The 6,000-nt window shown below is 38.6% G+C and overlaps 1 long non-coding RNA gene across 3 annotated transcripts in view; it reads right to left on the bottom strand.

Annotated features, from left to right (window-relative positions):
* Positions 1–2,648: 2,648 nt before the first annotated feature.
* Positions 2,649–6,000, bottom strand: part of LOC133105377 (uncharacterized) — a 589,177-nt gene continuing 585,825 nt past the window's right edge. For all 3 annotated transcript variants that reach the window (XR_009703846.1, XR_009703845.1, XR_009703847.1), the window contains exon 10: positions 2,649–3,191. This is a non-coding gene — a long non-coding RNA (uncharacterized LOC133105377). The remainder of the gene's footprint in view (positions 3,192–6,000) is intronic.

Below are 6,000 nucleotides of genomic sequence, written 5' to 3'. Positions count from 1 at the left end.
ATATAGATTAAGCCCACTGGCTCTTAGTAATGTCAATGAAGATTTGAAAATTCAAGGGGTGGGCAGTGACTACCTTTCCCTCAGATGGTCCTGTCTTTTCAGTGTAGGGAAACCCCTACAAGGAAAGGAAAGAAGCAGCTTTCCACCCAAAGGTCAATCGTGGGGATGGGAGGAAGAGCCGTGGAGGGCAGCAAGGCAGTGAGCTGGTAGTCTGCCTGAATTAGCACGTGTCACTACCTACAAAGAATAGGGATCACACGAGAACAAGGGAAGGCGCGGGAAAACAAAGGCAAAACATTAGACATGGATTTTTCAGAATGTCATTAAAATGTATCTATTTTAATTTCACAGGATGAAAATTATCTGCCTGTTTTGTATTAATCTTGCCTTGACTGAAATTAGTTGTCAGACCTCTGTTTATAGCCTAATTACCTTTTTCCTAAGGAAAAAAAAAAAAGAGGTAAAAGAAATAACAATAAATTTGTAATGGAAAAGCTACAAGTTTGTAGTATTAGTACAGATTGGGGATGGCTCTAGGAACAGGGTTTGAAAATAATCTAAACAAATCTGGAGAAGCCTTGTGTTCCTCAGAATACTAAGATGTTGTTGGTTCTCTCCATATTGTTTGGTGCCATGGTTATGACTCCTGGCCACAAACACTTGTGAGTAAGTAGTGCTCAGGGCAGCTACAGTGTAGTGTCTATTTTATTTGGCTCTCTTACCCAGCCAGCGAGATAATCGAGGGTTCACAATCGAGATCATGGGTTGGAAACATTTTGTGTTAAGGGCCAAATGGCGAATATTTTAGTCTTTATGGGCCATATCGTCTCTATCACAATTACTCAGCTCTGCTGTTGTGGTACAAAACAACCATTGACAATATGCAAACAAATGAGCGTGACTGTGCTCCAACAAAATCTGATTGACAAAAACAGGCAGTAGGCCAGATTTGGTTCCCAGGCCACAGTTTGCCAAGCCCTGCTCAGGACAATTCAACCAATGGAATGTGGGAAGAAACCAACGTATGCACAGCATGGCATAGAGTAAGTGTTCAACAAATGTATTTTGAACAAAAATGAGTATCAATTAAGCTAAAAAAAAAAAACCAAAGATTTTTTTACTCAATAGGAGAAATATGGAGCTACCTCCAAGTAAGAATCCATGGGTTAAAAAAAAATAGTTTTAGTGAATTCTTATAAACAACAAAAATAAGTAGTAGATGAATATGATGGGGACACAGAGGCAAGATAAGCAAAAACACCCGGCTTACCAAAGCTTAGCAAAAGGCAAAATTCTCTGCACAATTAGCCATAGAGAATGGCACCATATTACGACACCATGTAATAACTGAGCTTTACAAATATACCCCTCTGCCGTCAACATAAGGGAACATTGCAGGAAGTGTTAGCTAAGTCAGGGCAATGCAAAATGTATTTTTTAAAGATATGCATCAAAATGAGCAGCTTTTTAAAAATGATCTCCCTTGAAAGGATGAGCTTCAGTTATGTCATAAATAAGCACCAGATTTGGGAGGAAAAGTTCTGGGTCTCCATCTTGGTACCGTTCCTTGCCTTGTTTGGCCACTTTCCCCATCTATATTACAAGGGTTGGACCAGGTGATCTGTGATACTCAAACCCTGACTCTAAACTCCTGTGATTCCAATGCCAGCTTCACCTATTTGTTCTTTTAGTGAGAGGATCCCTGACTTATTCTAATATGCTTTTTACCTAAGGGTGTAATGTTGAATTGCCTTTGTTTTCTCCTCTACTGAGCAAGTTTCCATTCCATCCCAACCCCCTCACAGCATGAGTCTCATCTTGAATGTTAAGGTAGCCCATCTTCCCCATAGGTAGCTAGGGACAGGATGCAGTCAGGACAGCAGCCAAAGACCCCTCTCCAGGCCGAGCCTGCAAAGTCATCCTGGGCGTCCTGAGCATTTCTCAGCTGGAGGGGCTTTCCCCACTCAGTGCCTGGACCATTGCCAAGAAGATCTGTCCAGCTGTAAGCCTGATTTTATATAGTTATTTTCACTTATTTTTTATTTCACAAGATGTAAACGAATCTGTTTAACTAGGAAATCACGTCCCTTGAAAGTGATTATAACCTAATTTGACATGCAGTATTTGTATACTTATTCTAGTGTTATGATGCATTCACTGTGTTTACATAAATAGAGATTTCTGTATAATTACTACAAGATAATGTAAAGAGTTAATCACATGAAATCCCCCAAAATCTCATTTGAGTGAATTTTTTTAACTTGAATTCCAAAATGTTCTCTAAATCTTTTTTGAGAACCTTACAGAAACATCTACTATTGTCATCCGTTCTTGTTTGCTCATTAATTGATACAGTCAGATAATTTACTGTGTGCCTAATATGTACACAGATACCAATAAAGATAAAATAGACACACCTACTGCCTTCAAGAGCACTGAATCTAAACAAGTCTGGTACCGCGTCACGAAGAAAGGTAAACTCTGCCTTGATCTTGTCTGCTTGTCTTGGATACTCACTATATTTTCTTCATGAAAAATACAGTGGAAGAAATACACAAGAATGCTTTGCATGAAAAGGAATATCAAGAGGATAGAGAGAGAGAGAGAGAGGCAAAATTAGCATGAAATTCTAGAGGAAGGGCTGCAAATATTTTAAAGTTTTCTTCTTTTTATATTTTATTGACAAGGGAAGGAATTTCCCCCAAACTGGAATATTTTATTAAAACTAGGGAGGAACGATCACATAAAGATTGATCCAATAGCTCTTTACTTATACAACAATTTAGGAAAGACCTATCTGTCTATCTTGCTGAGGTTAGGTAAATGCTTCTCTTTGCACTCATTTGCCTTCATTCATTCCATTTATACCATATTCTTGCCTCTGCCTTAGCATCTCTGAGGGTTAAAAATTAGGTAAAAGGCCTACCAAAGTATTCCAAGCTGTGTGTATGGCAAAAAGAGGGCTTGAAAAATGTCTACGATGGCATCTGTAGATGTTAGGAAGGTGAGGGTGTCACTGCATGTGTACACTTCACAAACACCATATCCTCTCATCACTTTCACTGGACGCTGCATGCTCAGGTGGACCAGGGAGGAGAAAGTATCTTCACTTCTCCTAGGAATGTTATTCCTCCATCGCCACGTTCCAAACCTTCTCTCAAATCCTCGGGCTCTTCTTTTTATTGTGTTTTCTAGATGACAAAGACATTTAGACGTAGTTATAAAGTAATGTCTTCAGCAAAATAGAACATCTGTATTTTTTGAGGATGACTTTTGTACAGTTCCTATCCAAAATTTGTCAGAATGAGACACAGAGATTCAGGAATAAAAGAGATTACAGGAGTTGCCTCTGGTACCCTTAAAAAATCCAAGTCACTGTTTTAAACCTAGGATCCCAACACATCAATGTAATTTTATTCAAATTAATGTACACTGACTAAAGTACCTGATATGCCCAACAGTTCATGAGTTCAATTAATTTTCTTCAAAAGAAGGAATAAAAAGTATATACCATTTGGCAATAAGGTCCTGCAGAACTAGAACATATTATTACAATGAGCATGGCATTATATCACTATTTGTTGAACTATTTATACACAAACTATTTCTATAAAGGAATTATTCTTAAACCATTAATTAGGCAACCCTTAAAATGATGCCTACTGGTAAGCTATTTAACCATGTACAGCCTACTTGCTATGTACGTTTTTCATGCAAGTTCCATTTTGTTCTCCCATTACAGATGCAGTGTAGTCATCATGGTGAAGAGTCAGGATAATGTGCTTTGGATGTGCTATTAGTACCATGTTCCTATGAGCAAGTTACTCAACTTTTCTGTGCTTTAGTTTCACTTCTTATAAAATGGGAATAATAATTCCCATTGTTATGAGGATTTAAATAACTTATACATAGAGGGGACTTAGACCATTGACCAGCACATGAGAAAGACACAGTAAATGTTTGCTATTTGTAGTAGAAGCAGCAGTGATCACACTGGCCTTGGATGGCATTTACATACACTCACTGCTGTGTTTTCCTTGTTCATTTTTATTCAACCTATCTCTAAATTCTAAGCTCTTGTGGAACATTATCAATGTCAATAGGGGCCTCAGGTAATGACAAATTATCCATTTAAGTGTATGTATTCTTCCTACCCCCGAAATCCCCACTACATTTCAATCTTCCCTTAAAGTGGCTAATTCTGAAGGGACTGTGTCCATGACCATTTGTTTATTTGCATATTGGACATTTCTAGTGGAAACACTAGACACTCATAATGACGTTAACTATCAACAATATAGGAAACTCCCTGATAAAGTTCCTTTTTATTATCTACCTCTCCTTTTGGTCTGCTTCCTTTCTAACTGAGCCAGCCCACCCACCCAACCCAGGCTACAGAAGATAAGCACGTGTGAAATACAGAATTTCCGAGTTCCACTTTCCTTCCCCTTCTACCAATCAGCGCTTATTAAACTCTGAAGGTAAGTTTACTTATTCTTGACATGAGTTCTTCGCGATAATCATCTTAGGAAAAGAAAGTTATTTTTTTGCTGCATCTATAGCATTTTCTTATGGCACGTCCAAGCCAACTTGATCCAGTCTCGAGGGAATGAAAGGAAGTCTCTGAGGAGAGTGTTCTCAGAGGCGGGGGAGTCCGCAGGAGCACCACGTGTCCCAATTTTGAGGTGACTGCTGCAAATTAACATCCTGTCTCCCCTGCGTTTCCGACAGCAGATTGAATATTCTCTTCCTCCAGGTGCCTGTTGATTGCCTGAGCTGTGATAGTGCCACTTGAATGGCAAGGGGATGGGGTAGATTTGGAGTTAAACAAACCAAAAACACGTTGGAAGAGACTCAGTCCAATCATAGACTCTGTGAGGCCTCCTGAGGGTTGTCAGGTTTTCAGCAGAATATTAGTTGGTTACTTAACATATTCTATTGTCTTCATTAAAGGCTTTAAATCCAGCTTTACTTAATTTTACTAAATAAGATACCTAGAAAATAGAATCCCTTTTCCTCTCCATTGGTATAAGGGGAAAGCATTCCCCTGAATCAGTGCTCTTTCCACATGGGAAGAAAATGTGATACATGGATGTCTGTGTCTGGTCTACTACTAAAATGTTCATAACATCATTTAATGCAGATGCTCTTCCTTTCAGATTTTTCAATTGAAGGACATGAGAAATAGGTTTTTTTTTGTTTTCATTTAAATTTTCTCTAAGCTCTAAAATGCAACATTTGGGATTTGAGAAACTCAAATAAAAGGCAAAGTATATCAGAAGTGTCTTGCTAAGTGTTATGTTGGTTTCTAAATAAACTTAGGAAAGAGCTTAATTCCAAACAGGATTAACATTCCTCTGGCTCACCTTCTGCAAACATAACTTGCTTCTGCTGTGGCACACTCAAAGGGGGAAAATATTAGATGTGAAATTTGTAAAAGGTGGCACACAGAAAAAAAGGAATGCTTCAAAAAAAGCAATGCCTCTAAAAAGTAATATATTATTATTAGAGAAACAAGGTGATTGAGTGATGTCACTCATAACTTTTCTCCAACAGCTAGAACACCTGCTCCAACATTGTTTTCGTTCAGATTTGCTTTCTTTGTTTGGTAGAACTACTTACTGTAATAATAACTACATGAAGTCATTTACCAAGGTGACTAAACTATCTTCTGTTAGGGTGTCAAACTGCCCCAAACTGGAAGACCAAATAAGAGTCTGGATGTTGGACTGAGAAACAGTCTTACTGTGAAAGACTGATGTCTATGCTCATCCTTACTGTACATGCTCCCAACTTGGGCCTCACTGCCTTTGAGAAATTCTCACCAAGGCCCAAGGACCAGTTTACAGATTGCTTTTCTAAGTTTTCAGTGAAAACAACCCAGACTGGAATGAATCAACATGTTTAAAGGACTGTTAGGCAGCTCTTCTCTCTCCCTAGATCTCAGTGATTGTTACAAAGATGAAGGGTCCAGTCATTCCTCCACCTCTGAATTGTCAT

The sequence above is a fragment of the Eubalaena glacialis genome, chromosome 14 (genome assembly GCF_028564815.1).
Source record: "Eubalaena glacialis isolate mEubGla1 chromosome 14, mEubGla1.1.hap2.+ XY, whole genome shotgun sequence".
Taxonomy (NCBI): Eukaryota; Metazoa; Chordata; class Mammalia; order Artiodactyla; family Balaenidae; genus Eubalaena; species Eubalaena glacialis.
Note: the sequence above shows the minus strand (reverse complement) of the source record. Positions and strands in the feature narration are given on the sequence as shown.